The sequence below is a fragment of the Myxine glutinosa genome, chromosome 13, assembly GCF_964187855.1.
Source record: "Myxine glutinosa chromosome 13, kmMyxGlut1.1, whole genome shotgun sequence".
In the NCBI taxonomy this organism is placed as follows: Eukaryota; Metazoa; Chordata; class Myxini; order Myxiniformes; family Myxinidae; genus Myxine; species Myxine glutinosa.
Window position 1 is genome coordinate 98,283,680 of NC_136273.1, and position 17,534 is coordinate 98,301,213.

At 43.9% G+C, this 17,534-nt stretch overlaps 1 protein-coding gene across 5 annotated transcripts in view; it reads left to right on the top strand.

The window, feature by feature from the left end:
- The first annotated feature begins 3,135 nt into the window (after positions 1–3,135).
- LOC137439138 (SUN domain-containing ossification factor) overlaps positions 3,136–17,534 on the top strand; it is a 115,221-nt gene continuing 100,822 nt past the window's right edge. For 2 of the 5 annotated variants that reach the window (XM_068134855.2, XM_068134859.2), the window contains exon 1: positions 10,622–10,722. The gene's annotated coding sequence lies outside the window, so the exon portion shown is untranslated. Of the gene's footprint in view, positions 3,189–10,621; positions 10,723–17,534 lie in introns of those variants that run through there. The other 3 variants (XM_068134856.2, XM_068134857.2, XM_078767809.1) reach the window with 3 other exon arrangements.

Consider the following 17,534-nt stretch of genomic DNA (forward strand, 5'->3'; position numbering starts at 1 on the left):
ATCTTCACTGGGACTTGTTTATTAACCTCAATTGGCTGACATGTGACATCTTCACTGGGACTTCTTTATTAACCTCAATTGGCTGACATGTGACATCTTCTCTATGACTTGTTTACTATCCTCATTTACCTGACATGTAACATCTTCTCTTTGCCTTGTTGACTATCCTCATTTGGCTGACATGTGACATCTTCTCTTTGACTTGTTTACTATCCTCATTTGGCTGACATGTAACATCTTCTCTTTGACTTGTTTACTATCCTCATTTGGCTGACATGTAACATCTTCTCTTTGACTTGTTTACTATCCTCATTTGGCTGACATGTGACGTCTTCACTGTGACTTGTTTACTATCGTCATTTGGCTGACATGTAACATCTTCACTGTGACTTGTTTACTATCCTCATTTGGCTGGCATGTGACATCTTCACTGTGACTTGTTTACTATCCTCATTTGGCTGGCATGTGACATCTTCACTGTGACTTGTTTACTATCCTCATTTGGCTGACATGTAACATCTTCTCTTTGACTTGTTTACGATCCTCATTTGGCTGTCATGTAACATCTTCTCTTTGACTTGTTTACTATCCTCATTTGGCTGACATGTGACCACTTCACTGTGACTTGTTTACTATCCTCATTTGGCTGACATGTGACATCTTCTCTCTGACTTGTTTACTATCCTCATTGTTGACATGTGACATCTTCTCTGTGACTTGTTTACTATCCTCATTTGGCTGACATGTAACATCTTCTCTTTGACTTGTTTACTATCCTCATTTGGCTGACATGTAACATCTTCTCTTTGACTTGTTTACTATCCTCATTTGGCTGACATGTAACATCTTCTCTTTGACTTGTTTACTATCCTCATTTGGCTGACATGTAACATCTTCACTGTGACTTGTTTACTATCCTCATTTGGCTGACATGTAACATCTTCACTGTGACTTGTTTACTATCCTCATTTGGCTGACAGGTGACGTCTTCACTGTGACTTGTTTACTATCCTCATTTGGGTGACATGTGACATCTTCACTGTGACTTGTTTACTATCCTCATTTGGCTGACATGTGACGTCTTCACTGTGACTTGTTTACTATCCTCATTTGGCTGACATGTGATGGCTTCACTGTGACTTTACTATCCTCATTTGGCTGACATGTGACGTCTTCACTGTGACTTGTTTACGATCCTCATTTGGCTGACATGTGACGTCTTCACTGTGACTTGTTTACTATCCTCATTTGGCTGACATGTGACGTCTTCACTGTGACTTGTTTACTATCCTCATTTGGCTGACATGTAACATCTTCACTGTGACTTGTTTACTATCCTCATTTGGCTGACATGTAACATCTTCACTGTGACTTGTTTACTATCCTCATTTGGCTGACATGTAACATCTTCACTGTGACTTGTTTACTATCCTCATTTGGCTGACATGTAACATCTTCACTGTGACTTGTTTACTATCCTCATTTGGCTGACATGTAACGACTTCACTGTGACTTGTTTACTATCCTCATTTGGCTGACATGTGACGTCTTCACTGTGACTTGTTTACGATCCTCATTTGGCTGACATGTGACTTCTTCACTGTGACTTGTTTACTATCCTCATTTGGCTGACATGTGACGTCTTCACTGTGACTTGTTTACTGTCCTCATTTGGCTGACATGTAACATCTTCACTGTGACTTGTTTACTATCCTCTTTGGCTGACATGTAACATCTTCACTGTGACTTGTTTACTATCCTCATTTGGCTGACATGTAACATCTTCACTGTGACTTGTTTACTATCCTCATTTGGCTGACATGTAACATCTTCACTGTGACTTGTTTACTATCCTCATTTGGCTGACATGTAACATCTTCACTGTGACTTGTTTACTATCCTCATTTGGTTGACATGTAACATCTTCACTGTGACTTGTTTACTATCCTCATTTGGCTGACATGTAACATCTTCACTGTGACTTGTTTACTATCCTCATTTGGTTGACATGTAACATCTTCACTGTGACTTGTTTACTATCCTCATTTGGCTGACATGTAACATCTTCACTGTGACTTGTTTACTATCCTCATTTGGCTGACATGTGACATCTTCACTGTGACTTGTTTACTATCCTCATTTGGCTGACATGTGACGTCTTCACTGTGACTTGTTTACTATCCTCATTTGGCTGACATGTAACATCTTCACTGTGACTTGTTTACTATCCTCATTTGGTTGACATGTAACATCTTCACTGTGACTTGTTTACTATCCTCATTTGGCTGACATGTAACATCTTCACTGTGACTTGTTTACTATCCTCATTTGGCTGACATGTAACATCTTCACTGTGACTTGTTTACTATCCTCATTTGGCTGACATGTAACATCTTCACTGTGACTTGTTTACTATCCTCATTTGGCTGACATGTGACATCTTCACTGGGACTTGTTTACTATCCTCATTTGGCTGACATGTAACATCTTCACTGTGACTTGTTTACTATCCTCATTTGGCTGACATGTAACATCTTCACTGTGACTTGTTTACTATCCTCATTTGGCTGACATGTAAACATCTTCACTGGGACTTGTTTACTATCCTCATTTGGTTGACATGTAACATCTTCACTGGGACTTGTTTACTATCCTCATTTGGCTGACATGTGACATCTTCTCTCTGACTTGTTTACTATCCTCATTTGGCTGACATGTAACTTCTTCACTGTGACTTGTTTACTATCCTCATTTGGCTGACATGTAACTTCTTCACTGTGACTTGTTTACTATCCTCATTTGGCTGACATGTGACATCTTCACTGGGACCTGTTTATTAACCTCAATCCGTTGACATGTGACGTCTTCAGTGTTCACTGTGACTCGTTTCTGAACCTGAACTTCGTCGTTTTAATTCATTCCCAGATGGTATTGTGCTGATTCGTGTTTTTAATGCTGATTTTGAATGTTTTCCCATCGCGTTTAATGTTCACTTTCGCGGTGTAGTCGCCGATAGTGATCATCGGTGGTTTTCAGGTTTTTTTTAAAATCCCTTTGAACTCCGAGGCTGAAACGTCGTTTCCCCGTCGTCTTTGAACGACTGTTAAAAACCTTGTCTTGTTACAAACATCACGGACGGTTTGCATTTTGTTTCCATTGAAAGGAGTCGTTGTCAATGCGAGAGACAGGTAAGATACTGTTTGATGTTTCAGGTGATATTCAAGGTGTAACTGACACGCATACTCATAGCCTAAAACGATTGGGTGTTGCTCGGGGACTTTGTCCCGATGTTATGGACTAAATGTGCCTATTGTTTGTTTATTTCCTGTTGTTTATTTATTTCCTATATTTTGGTTATTTTCTATTGTTTGTTTATTTCCTATATTTTGTTTATTTCCTATTGTTTGTTTATTTCCTATATTTTGTTTATTTCCTATTGTGTGTTTATTTCCTATATTGTATTTATTTCCTATTGTTTGTTTATTTCCTATTTATTTATTTCCTATATTTTGTTTATTTCCTATATTTTGTTTATTTCCTATTGTTTGTTTATTTCCTATTGTTTGTTTATTTCCTATTGTTTGTTTATTTCCTATATTTTGTTTATTTCCTATTGTGTGTTTATTTCCTATATTGTATTTATTTCCTATTGTTTGTTTATTTCCTATTTATTTATTTCCTATATTTTGTTTATTTCCTATATTTTGTTTATTTCCTATTGTTTGTTTATTTCCTATTGTTTGTTTATTTCCTGTTGTTTGTTTATTTCCTATATTATGTTTATTTCCTATATTATGTTTATTTCCTATTGTTTCTTTATATCCTTTTGTTTGTTTATTTCTTATAGTTTGTTTTTTCCTGTATTTTGTTTATTTCCTATTATTATTTTTTAAAATATTTTTTGTATACAAGATCGAGGCTCGTGAAAGAGCGAACATTAATCACACAAAAAGTGAAACCGACACACAAAACACAAAAAACAAGCGGAGCGGTAGACAAGATGGGGAGAGAGAGGGAAGGACACAAACACAACATTTGAGAGCAGGGACATTGGGAGAAATGTGGGAGGGGGAGGGCTTGGGGGGAGGTGGGAGAAGTATAAAACATATGAACACTGCAAGGACTTCCAGGAAAGAAGTTGGAATTTCCAAAAAAAAAAGTGTATCTGGGGTGAATTAGTGGGGGCAGAAAAGATCAAGGTTTTGGATGGGGGAAGATAAGAGATGGTTGTGAACAGCTGTTTTAAAGACCTGGAGGTAGGAGTGGGATTGAAGGGAGTGAGGGAGTTTGTTCCAGAGGGGGGAGAAAAGAGGAATGAAAGAGTGAAGGTGAGCAGATAGCCGAGATTTTGGCAGTTTAACCATAAGAGCGTTGCAGGCAGATCTTGTGCGACCTGAAGGAATATTAGGGGGACAGAGCACAGAGAGAGCTGGGGGAGCAAGGCCGGAGAGGAGTCGGTAGAAGACAGAAAGACCAGCAACCTGCCTGCGGTGAGTGAGTGAAAGACCCTTGGAGTTTGCTTCATCGCGGGAGATTCAAATGATTCTGAATGCTTTGGTTTCAACAGCGTGAAGACGAGCTAGGTGTGAGGCAGGAGCACCAGCCCAGAGGGGGGAACAGTATTCCATTGAGCTGTGGATGAAAGCCTTGTATGTGGTGAGGAGCTCAGGTGTGCCAAGGAAGGACTTCGCACGATGGAGGATGCTCAGTCGGCGACTGGCTTTGGAGGCCAGCTTGGAAATGTGGTTTTCCCAAGAAAGATCATGGCAGATAGTGAGACCCAAAAGCTTGAGCAACAGAACTTCTTGGAGAGGATTGTTGAGAAAGTAGATGGGAGGGTTTTCCAGTTGGTCCATTCGGAGAGACATTGTAAGAGTGTGAGATTTGTCAGGATTGAAAGACATGTTCCACTTGTTTGACCAGTCTGTGATTTTGTCCAGGTCTACAGAGAGTGAGGGGGCTGCAGACTGCCGATCTGAGGGATGAGGAATGGAGCGGCAGATAGTGGAGTCATCAGCAAAGAGATAGAGAGGATTTTCCAGAGAGTCGGGGAGATCATTGATGAAGACCAGAAATAGCACAGGGCCCAGAACACGACCTTGGGGAACTCCAGCCAGAACAGGAAGGGGAGATGAGAGAAATCCATTCAAGGCCACACGTTGCCGACGACCAGAGAGGAAGTCCGCAAGCCATGAGTGGAGATTTCCATGGATACCATAGGAAGAGAGTTTGGTGAGCAGAGCTGGGTGCCAGACCGTATCGAAGGCACGTGATATGTCAAGTGACAGCTCTGATTTCCTGTTTGGCATTGAGGACCTCCATCCATTGTTGAGACAGAAGAAGCAACATGCCCAGAGTAGAATGACCTGGTCTGAATCCAAATTGATGATCAGAGATCAAGCCATTGGAGAAGAGGAAGGATTTGATATCCTAAGCAATGATGGATTCCATGACTTTGCTGATAATTGGAAGCAGGCTGATTGGTCTGTAGTTGCAAGGATCTGTTTTTGCACATTTTTTGTGTAAAGCGGTAATGTTTGCTGATTTCCAAGATGCTGGCAGATGACCTTGAGCAAAAGAGAGGGTGAAAAGAACAGAGAGAGGCTGAGATAGAGCGGCAGAGCAGGATTTTAGGACCTGTGGGCTGATGCCGTCTGATCCAGTTGTAGAATCAGAGTCGCGGTTTGACAAAAACTTCTCCACCTTGTCAGGAGAGAAGGACACTGTGTCCAGGAGCAGTTGAGTTCGACTGGGAAAGGTGGGAACAGAGAGTGATGGGTTTGGGAAACAAGATTTTGAGGCAAACACAGAGTTGAGGCATTCGGCTTGGTCACTTGCGGTTTTAACTGTGTAGCCATTTGAGGTAAGGGAGGGGATGGAGGGGGAACAAACACCAAAAACGGATTTGACCAGACGCCACCAGGATTTGGAGGAAGGAGACAGGTTTGAGAGTTCAATCTTGAGTGTTGAGAGATAGTGCTTCCTGGCACTCCTGAGGGTAGACACACACTTGTTCTGAGCTAGGTGGAAGGAACTGAGATTGCCTTCAGTTGGATTAGCCTTCCAAGAGGCAAAGGCAAGTTGTTTCAGGGCAACTGCCTCACCACAAGATTCAGTGTACCATGGACGGGAGGAAGGGTAAGACAACTGAAGACGAGATGGGATATATCTGTGCATGAGAGAGAGCAGTTTGCTTTGGAAGAATTCCCAGGAAGAATTGATGTCAGAGGCAGTAGAGATGGGAGACCAGTCCAGGTGATTGATGGCTGCTTGCAGCCCGAGCCAGTCAGCCTGAGTGAAATGCCAGACTCGTCGGCGCTGAGAATGGCCAGAGAGATGTCCACTTTAACAAGCACATGATCAGAAGAACTGATTGGAGCAGAAGAAGAGCAGCAGACATTTGCAGGGAAGTTAGTCATAACCAAGTCCAGAAGAGAAGATACTCCATTGACTGAGATCCGGGTCGGGAAATTGACATTGTGTCAGTCCCAATGAGTCGCAGAAGTCCTTTGCTGAGGTGCCATGGCTGGTGAGAGATGAACCCACACCCAGCCAGATGGCATGGTGACAGTTGAAGTCGCCACATATGAGGAAGAGAGAGTTTGGATGAGTTGATAGAAGTTGGTCCATGTTGTCCGACAGCGAAATGTAAATGGAGTCATCACTGTTTGGAGGATGGTACAGAACACATATGAACAAAAGGTGGGAGCGGAGAGGAAGCCGCAGCCAGAGGTACTCCTGGGGGTGGGGTGGAGAGAGGGAATTGCAAGGAGAACGAGGAAGAGAGTTTTTGATAAAGATAGCCACCCCACCACCAGGACGAGGCTCAGGTCTATCATACCGGAGGAGGGAGTAACCAGGAAGAGATATTGAGGAATCAGAGACATCTTGAAGGAGGAAAGTTTCTGTTAAGCAGATCAAGTCTGGATTGTCAGAAGCAACCTGAATGGAGAGATCAATCAGGTTTGAGCGAAGGCCCCGGATGTTTGAGGTCCATACCGTTAATGAGGAGAGAGGGGGAGCATTGGGTGCAGGACAGGGGAGGGGAGGGGTAGGGTCAGATGAAGGATGAGAGGGGGAGGTAGGAAGAGCAGTTGATTGTGTGTCAGAGATTACAGAAGAGTTACAAGAAAGGGAAGGATGAGGAGGACGAAAGGTTTGATGGTGATGGGATGAGGCACAGTGAGGGGTTGTTTGAGGGGGTGGGGGGGGCAGAGGAAAGTAGAAGGTTGGGGGAGGTGGAGGTATGAGATAGAAGGGAGACGAAGTGGGGAGGAGGTAGCTTTGAGGGAGAATTTGGGATGGATGGTTGGGGGGGAGATTTGAAGGGGAGGGGTTGCGGGGGCGTTTTGAATGGAAGGGACAAGGGGGGAGTTTCGGAGGGGAAGGGCAAGGGGGGAGTTTAGGAGTGGAGGGGCAAGGGGGGAGTTTAGGAGGGGAGGGGCAAGGGGGAGTTTAGGAGGGGAGGGGCAAGGGGGGAGATTTGGAGGGGAGGGGCAAGGGGGGAGTTTAGAAAGTGGATGATTAATGAAAGATGAACATTTATAACAAATTGGGTTTGTTGTGAATTTCAAGTTAGCGATCCGTTTAAGAACGATGGAGGAGGGGTGGAATGAATGAGAATTTAGAGCATGCAGTGAGAAAGAATTATAAGAGATTGAATATTTTTTTGAAATGGAATGAGTTGAAGAGGAAATTGAAAGGAGCCTTTTAAATAGGAAGAAAAACAGCGTGTTGTAATAAACCACTGAATAAAACACTCCAGGGGAAAGTTTAAACATATTTAAACAGAACCGTGAAGAACAATCTTATATTCACAAAAATACCAATGGGAAGAGGGAGCCTAGAGGGACAACCACGAGTCACTTTAACAGGGCAAAAGGTGGAAGGCAAAGGGATAATGGGGGTGGGGCGAGACAGCGCACTTGGGCAGAGGCAAAAGCACACGATGGGACAAAAGCACACGAGGAGAAAGGGAAATAAAGGTTTTTTTTTTGGTTTTTTTTTTAGGGGGGGGGGGGGGGGGGGTTACAACGTCAGACAAAGAGTTGATGTTCGGTGAAGTTTGGGGGAGAAGGGAAAATCAAAAAACCTTGCAAAGCCAGCGAAGGAAGGAACAAACTTCGATGGGGGAAGCCTAAGGCTGCAAGGCCTCACACGCGGCACGGCAAAGAGAAAACGATTAATTTATGAAAGATAAACACCATGCAACTTCCAAGGGACAACACTTTAGGTTCACATGGTGAACATGGTAAATACAGTTTCGACAAAATACAATTGTGAACAGACTTAACTTTGAAAACGTGCAGACCGTGTGGAGCTTCGAAAATCCGTGACGTTGTCTCCAAGATCTCGCGATTTGTTTATTTCCTATTGTTTATTTATTTCCTATTGTTTGTTTATTTCCTATTGTTTGTTTATTTCCTATTGTTTATTTATTTCCTATTGTTTGTTTATTTCCTATATTTTGTTTTTTTCCTCTTGTTTGTTTATTTCCTATATTTTGTTTATTTCCTATTGTTTGTTTATATCCTTTTTTGTTTATTTCTTATTGCTTGTTTATGTCCTATATTTTGTTTATTTCCTATTGTGTTTATTTCCTATTGTTTGTTTATTTCCTATATTTTGTTTATTTCCTATTGTTTATTTATTTCCTATTGTTTGTTTATTTCCTATATTTTGCTTATTTCCTATTGTTTATTTATTTCCTATATTTTGTTTATTTCCTATTGTTTATTTATATCCTTTTGTTTGTTTATTTCTTATTGTTTGTTTATTCCCTGTTGTTTGTTTATTTCCTATTGTTTGTTTATTTCCTATTGTTTATTTATTTCCTATTGTTTGTTTATTTCCTATTGTTTGTTGATTTCCAATTGTTTGTTTATTTCCTATTGTTTGTTTATTTCCTATTGTTTGTTTATTTCCTATTGTTTGTTTATTTCCTATTGTTTATTTATTTCCTATTGTTTGTTTATTTCCTATATTTTGTTTATTTCCTATTGTTTGTTTATTTCCTATATTTTGTTTATTTCCTAATGTTTATTTATATCCTTTTGTTTGTTTATTTCTTATTGTTTGTTTATTCCCTGTTGTTTGTTTATTTCCTATTGTTTGTTTATTTCCTATTGTTTGTTTATTTCCTATATTTTGTTTATTTCCTATTGTTTGTTTATTTCCTATATTTTGTTTATTTCCTATTGTTTATTTACATCCTTTTGTTTGTTTATTTCTTATTGTTTGTTTATTTCCTATTGTTTGTTTATTTCCTATATTTTGTTTATTTCCTATTGTTTATTTACATCCTTTTGTTTGTTTATTTCTTATTGTTTGTTTATTTCCTATTGCTTGTTTATTTCCTATTGTTTGTTTATTTCCTATTGTTTCCTTATTTCCTATTGTTTCTTTATTTCATATTGTTTGTTTATTTCCTATTGTTTGTTTATTTTTTACCTTGGCCTGATGGACGATTTGTTTTACTTTGGGGCCGATGCTCTTCGATACTTGTGAGTTCGAACCAGGAAATTGGCCCAAATTCACAGGTGTCTTGTGCTCACCTGCGTGAACACCTCATAGCACCAGTGAGTCGGTCATTTAGTCAACATATTCGGCTGATTTACTCATGGGAATCCATTGGGAAAGCGTCCGAGTCTGACACGTTACAAACGTTAAATTTGACTCATTGACGCCTCAACACTCCTGTTACCGGTACTGGCTCGTGTCAGGTGATGGTGACGGTGTGCTCATTCGTGCCAGGTGATGGTGACGGTGTGCTCATTCGTGTCAGGTGATGGTGACGGTCTGCTCATTCGTGTCAGGTGATGGTAACGGTGTACTCATTCGTGTCAGGTGATGGTGACGGTGTGATCATTCGTGCCAGGTGATGGTGACGGTGTGCTCATTCGTGCCAGGTGATGGTGACTGTGTGCTCATTCGTGTCCGGTGATGGTGACGGTGTGATCATTCGTGCCAGGTGATGGTGACGGTGTGCTCATTCGTGCCAGGTGATGGTGACTGTGTGCTCATTCGTGTCAGGCGATGGTGACGGTGTGCTCATTGGTGCCAGGTGATGGTGACGGTGTGCTCATTCGTGCCAGGTGATGGTGACGGTGTGCTCATTCATGTCAGGTGATGGTGACGGTGTGATCATTCGTGCCAGGTGATGGTGACGGTGTGCTCATTCGTGCCAGGTGATGGTGACGGTGTGCTCATTCGTGCCAGGTGATGGTGACTGTGTGCTCATTCGTGCCAGGTGATGGTGACGGTGTGCTCATTCGTGTCAGGTGATGGTGACGGTGTGCTCATTCGTGCCAGGTGATGGTGACGGTGTGCTCATTCGTGTCAGGTGATGGTGACGGTGTGCTCATTCATGCCAGGTGATGGTGACGGTGTGCTCATTCGTGCCAGGTGATGGTGACGGTGTGCTCTTTCGTGCCAGGTGATGGTGACGGTGTGCTCATTCTTGCCAGGTGATGGTGACAGTGTGCTCATTCATGCCAGGTGATGGTGACAGTGTGCTCATTCGTGCCAGGTGATGGTGACGGTCTGCTCATTCGTGCCAGATTATGGTGACGGTGTGCTCATTCGTGCCAGGTGATGGTGACGGTGTGCTCATTCATGCCAGGTGATGGTGACGGTGTGCTCATTCGTGCCAGGTGATGGTGACGGTGTGCTCATTGATGCACACCTGAACTGAACAGAACGAGGTGGGAATGGTCTTCTCACGTGAGTGACAGTGGCTGAAATACATCCCTTCTTTTGTTGTCTCTTTCAATGCCGACTGTGCGACTGATCATATCGTTATAGTGTGTGTGTGTGTGTGTGTGTGTGTGTGTGTGTGTGTGTGTGTGTGTGTGTGTGTGTGTGTGTGTGTGTGTGTGTGTGTGTGTGTGTGTGTGTGTGTGCGCTCTCTACATATATCTGTGCAGTGTCGCTTCCCACAGCCCCTCCTAACCTTTCATAGGCTAATTAAGTGTGATTCGTTGAGTGTTAAGGCTGAAACGGTAAACGCCTGCATTGAACTTTGCAAGAGCTACGGTTCTGAGGGGAGTTGGGGGGGCGTTTGTTACGTTTGTGGAGGTCGGCATGAAATATCTTCGGAAAGTAGGAATGTGTTGGTTTTAGTATGGACCATGTAACTCGTGGAAAGCCCGTTTTACTGTACATAAGCAGCGTAAATATTCAGGTTAAGAGTGTTTGCATGTCGCCATAAGGAGGGTAGTTTTGTGCTAATTAATTATAGGGCTTATGGTTAATAATCCCCAGTATGTATTTTGCCTCCCTGTGATTTTTCCCTAATGTTCTTATAAAACTCAGCTGGCCAGGCGATGGGCTCCATTAGCCAACCACGCCGCCATAGACCAGCACATTTGCCAATCGGCAAGTAAATCCCGACGTCATCCGAACATTCCCTCAGGACGGCTAGTCTCCGCCTCGGAGGACCGGAATTGACAGGCCACGCCCCGAGCTTCGTCATTAGGCGTCAAGAATGGCTGTGAGGCCACGCCCCGAAGAACGATTGTTTGGGACGATTCAACGGCGCTGGGCGATTGGTCAAGACTATGATGTCATGGGGACGCTCTGAGAAAAAGCAAGAGGAGACGACATTTTCCCCCCTCTTCTGGTCCTGGCGTTCGTTGGAGGCGGTCACAGTCCCTTTTTGTGCTGGCTTTCAAGAGAACGGCTGTGTTTGCCTTCTGCTCTTGTCCTGGTCTTGATTGTGGCGGTCACTTGGTTGTTTTGCGTGGGAGGACGACGGGCGCTCGTCTGTCTGCGCCGGAGAGATCATCGGAGCCCTGTTAGCGAAGGAGGGCTGCCTGACGGATTACCTCAAGGTCAGTGTGTGATGAAAAAGCGACTCCGCACCATTTGTGCGTTTCCCGCGTGGTGGTTCGAGGCGACGACCTCCAAGCCCTGCATTGCGACCAGAGCTAAGTGGCTGCATGACCAACATTATTTTCTTTTCTTTTATGATTCCCTTGTCTGTATATGAGTCGGAGTGGAGGATCCTCATCCTGGGAATTTTAGTTTACCTCACCTTTCGTTGTCTTTTACATTACTGTAAATAAATTTATGTTTGTTGGATTTTACTTGTGTATCTTGTTTCGTTTTTGTTCTGTGGGTTCAGATTAACCCCATGTGTTCCCAATCAGATAAGGCTTTGGGCCTTTCCTGCGCGTGCCAAAGACAATCCTGCCAAGTTCGAAATACGCCTCGGAGTAAAGCTCGTTTCGGTCATCCGTCACCCAGGGGTCTTAACCCCGGGGACGCGACAACACGTAGATGTAACGTACTCCGACCTCGGCTCAATATCTTGAACATATCTGCATTGTACTGGTCTGCACTATCAGGGTTGGCATCCAAGTGCAGTGCAATGGCAGAAGAAGAAGAAGAAATGTTCGACAGTCCCTGAACGTTCTTGCATGCTTGTCCCGGTTGAGTCTTCACTCCCAAGTTATTTCCTAAAATCGCCAAGGGGACACCCGGACATGTTTGATACGATCAGCAAACCTTCAGGTTGTACGGCCCACGTACCGAGCTTCACATCAGCACTTAAACTCATAGATAACTTTGCTCATTTGTGAGGTGGGCCGCACATCCTTGTTGACTGACGTGAGCAGACGGCGGGAGGTGAAGATTACTCGAGGTTGCACAGCCAGCTACACGTTTGATACCGTATGTTTGATACCACCGAGGTACGCATTTGATACCGTATGTTTGACACCAGCCAGGTACACGCTTGATACAGTATGTTTGATATCAGCGAGGTACGCGTTTGATACCGTATGTTTGATACCAGCTAGGTATGCGTTTGATACCGTATGTTTGATACCAGCCAGGTACGCGTTTTTTTTTTGTTTGTTTTTTTTAAAATACAGAATCGAGGCTCGTGAAAGAGCTAACATTTATCCCCCCCCAAAAAAATCAAACAGACAAACAAAATAAATAAAAAGAGGGAGTGGTAGACAAGATGGGGAGAGAAGGGGAATCACACAAACACAACATTTGAGAGCAGGGACATCGGGAGATGTGTGGGAGGGAGAGGGCTTGGGGGGAGGAGGCGTGGGAAGGGGGAGGGGGTGGGAGAAGTATAAAACACAAGGACACCAAGGACTTCCAGGAAAGAAGTTGGTATTTCAAAAAAGTGGATTTGGGGTGAAATTAGCGGAGGTAGAAAACATCAAGGTTTTGGATGGGGGAACATAAGAGATGGTGGTGAACAGCTGTTTTAAAGACCTGGAGGGAGGAGTGGGATTGAAGAGGGTGAGGGAGTTTGTTCCAGAGGCGGGAGAAAAGAGGAATGAAGGAGTGAAGGAGTGAAGGTGAGCAGAGAGTCTTGATTTTGGCAGTTTAACCATAAGAGGTTGCAGGCAGATCTTGTGCGACCTGTAGGAATATTTGGGGGACAGAGCCCAGAGAGAGCTGGGGGGGGGGGAGTCGATAGAAGATGGAAAGACCACCAACCTGCCTGCGGTGAGTAAGTGAAAGACCCTCGGAGATAGCTTCATCGCGGGGGATTCCAATGAGTCTGAACGCTTTGGTTTCAACAGCGTGAAGATGAGCTAGGTGTGAGGCAGGAGCACCAGCCCAGAGGGGGAGAGGAGTACTCCATTGAGCTGCGGATGAAAGCCTTGTATGTTGTGAGGAGCTCAGGTGTGCCAAGGAAGGACTTCGCATGACAGAGGATGCCCAGTCGACGACTGGCTTTGAAGGCCAGCTTGGAAATGTGGTTTTCCCAGGAAAGATCATGGCAGATAGTGAGACCCAAAAGCTTGAGTGACAGAACCTCTTGGAGAGGATTATTCCGAAAGTGGATGGGAGGGTTGTCCAGTCGGTCTTTTCGGAGAGACATCGTAAGAGTGTGAGATTTGTCAGGATTGAAAGACATGTTCCACTTGTTTTCCCAGTCTGTGATTTTGTCCAGGTCTGCAGAGAGTGAGGAGGCTGCAGACTGCTGATCTGAGGGATGAGGAATGGAGCGGCAGAGAGTAGAGTCATCAGCAAAGAGATAGAGAGGATTTTCAAGAGAGTCAGAGAGATCATTGATGAAGACCAGAAAAAGCACAGGGCCCAGAACACTGCCTTGGGGAACTCCAGCCTGAACAGGAAGAGGATATGAGAGAAACCCATTCAGGGCCACACGTTGACTGCGACTAGAGAGGAAGTCCGCCAGCCATGCGTGGAGATTTCCATGGATACCAAAGGAGGAGAGTTTGGTGAGCAGAGCTGGGTGCTAGACCATATCGAAGGCACGTGATATATCAAGGGAGACAACTCCAATTTCCTGTTTGGCATTGAGGACCTCCATCCATTGTTGAGACAGCAGAAGCAGCATGTCCAGAGTAGAGTGACCTGGTCTGAAACCAAATTGATGATCAGAGATCAAGCCATTGGAGAAGAGGAAAGATTTCATATCCGAAGCAATGATGGATTCCATGACTTTGCTGATAAATGGGAGAAGGCTGATTGGGCTGGAGTTGCAAGGATCTGTTTTTGCACATTTTTTGTGTAAGGCGGTGATGTTGGCTGATTTCCAAGCAGATGGTAGATGACCTTGAGCAAAAGAGAGGGTGAAGAGAACAGAGAGAGGGTGTGATAGAGCGGAAGAACAGGATTTTAGGACCCGTGGGCTGATGCCGCCATGTCCAGTTGCAGAATCAGAGTCGAGGGTTGACAGAAACTTTTCCACCTTGTCAGGAGGAAAGGACACAGAGTCCAGGTGCAGCTGGGTACGACTGGGTACAGTGGGTACAGAGAGGGATGGGTTTGGGACACAAGATTTAGAGGCAAACACAGACTTGAGGCATTCAGCTTTTTCACGTGACTATATTTTTATCTTTTAAAATCCCTTTGTTCACCCTCCAAGGGGGAGGGGGTAAATCTTGGAGGTCTCCTGGCTCCAGATTGATAGAGCCCGTAACTCCGTCCCTTTCACCCTGATTGGTGGGTTTCTGAACCTGGACACCATGGTGTCCCTTGGAGCCCAGTGCAAACACTGAGTTCTGCAACTGTTGGTCCGATTGACACGAATTTTTCACTATAGAAGCGCCTCCTCCTATAGAATATCGTAATGATAATCATGACATCATAGGTCTTGTGGTACAGTCACCATCTTGGAAAAACCGAAAAACGTTGCACCTCTATATCTCCAAAACAGCTCTATGGAAAAAATTGAAACGTGGCTCATTGTAAAGAACTTCATATGGGGAGGGGAATAGGTGTTGTTAACGATGACGTCATTGGTGCCATAATTATGACGGCATAATTCGACTGGGACAACGCTTAGTCTGATCAGTTTGAAATTTGTTGAGCGTGATCTATGCAACAATTATATTAGAAAATATAAACTTATGATGTCATCGCTCACGTGGTCTGGCAGCCATATTGGATCAAAGAAAAAAAAAACCTTCAAAAACAGAACAGTTGGCTCGCACCAAGTTGACTGCACAGACGAAGTATTTTATGAATACCATCTGGTTTAATTCTGTCTCCGATGATGGGCTCGAGTGAGAGCTTGATACGTCAGACTTTTAAAACTTTCATCCCAGTGATCGATTCTATCTTGCCCTCAAGATGAGCTCATGAGCTCAGCCTCAGAGAGCTCTTTTGATCTAGGCATGGTGATGCCGCACACTTCAACAACAAAGAGCAAACCAAACTAAATGTCTGAGGTTTAAATAAGACAGGTTCCTCCAAGATCCTCTCTAACGATGTTCTAATCATTTGCACCTGAGCTGGTGCACCTGATTCTAATTTAGGTTTTTGAAGTAGTGATAAATGTAGGGGTGTACTTACTTTTTCCACATGCGAAATTTACATTTATGTTTATTTAAATTATACAATGGACTACAAAATGTAAATGTTTCATGATATTTGTTATATTATATCACCTTTATCTATCAATATTGTTGAAATGAAGATCAAATAGCTGTTTGTTGAAATATGTTGAAAAAGTCAAAACTTTACATGGCGTGTACTTACTTTTTCATGTGACTGTATGTATTAGGATGAAAACAACATGCAACAACAACATGCATTTTAAAGGCCATTTTCCCTGCTAGAGCGGGGGTTAGCCTTGCGGTCCCCATGACAATCTTCTCCATTTTGCCCTATTTTCTGCATCTCTCCTTGTTAACCCCCTTGCCCGCATTTCTTCTTCCACCATCTTTAGCCAAGTCTTTCTCGGTCTTCCCCGTCTTCTACTTCCTTCTACATTCATTTCCATCACTCTTCTCAACCAGTCACTTTCATCCTTCCTCAACACATGACCAAACCATCTCAACCTGTTCCTCTTCACAGCATCAATCACAGGCTCTATTCCCATCATCTTTCGCAATTCATCATTTGTCTTCCTCTCTCTCAACGATACTCCGCACATCCGTCGAACCATTCGCATTTCCACCCTTTCCAACCTTCGTTGCTGCTCTACGTTCATTACCCATGTCTCGCTCCCATAAATCATAACACTTCTCACACATGCAGCATACACCTTTCCCTTCAGCTTCAACGACACTCCCCTCATCATCAGCACGCCACTCAATTCCCGAAACTTCTTCCATGCACATCTCACTCGAGCAACCGTTGCCGAGTCCGATCCACCTTCTCCATTCAGCATGTCTCCGAGGTAGCAAAATGTTTTCACACATTCCAGCTTCACGCCGTCTCCAAGATCCAACTCAACATTTCCTCCATCTGCAGCTCCCTCTGTGCACACCTTACATTTGAATGTAGCTGCCACACTGGTTAATGACCCTCTCAGACCACTACATTTTTGATGAACCCACTCAGCGCACATTGTACACTGAATGGAGTTCACTCCGACACCCTTCCTACACACAGCACAGGGCCACTTCCCAGTTCTTTCCACCTCACCACATGCTTTACCACTTGCCATCACCTTCGTCTTTCCGATATTCACCTTCAGACCTTTTGTCTCCATACATTCCTTCCACGTGTTCATCTTTTCCTTCAGTCCATCCATACTTTCCGCAATCAACACCAGATCATCTGCATACTACAACTCCCACGGTAAACCCTCCTTTACGTTCTGAGCCAGCACCTCCATCACAGCTACAAATAGTAGTGGACTTAGTACCGACCCCTGATGCACTCCCACCTTCACCTCAAACTCACCACTGTTCCCGTCCTTTGTCCTTACAGCTGTGCGCGCTCTTTTGTACATTGCCATCACTACTCTGATCAACCATTCCTCCACTCCTAACTTCCTCAATGCCCATGTCAATACTTTGTGTGGAACCCGATCGAATGCTTTCTCCAGATCAACAAACCCAAGAAACAACTTCTTCCTCTTCTCCATGTACTTCTCCTGCAACTGCCTCACAATGAAAAGTGCGTCTGTCGTTCCTCTTCCTGGCATAAATCCAAACTGCATTTCGTCGATCTTCACTTTCTTCCTTATCCTCCTCTCCAACACCCTTTCCAATACCTTCATTCCATGCTCCAATAACTTTATCGCTCGGTATGAGCCACACTCCAGAGGGTCACCTTTCCCCTTGTATAGAGGGACGAGGGTACTC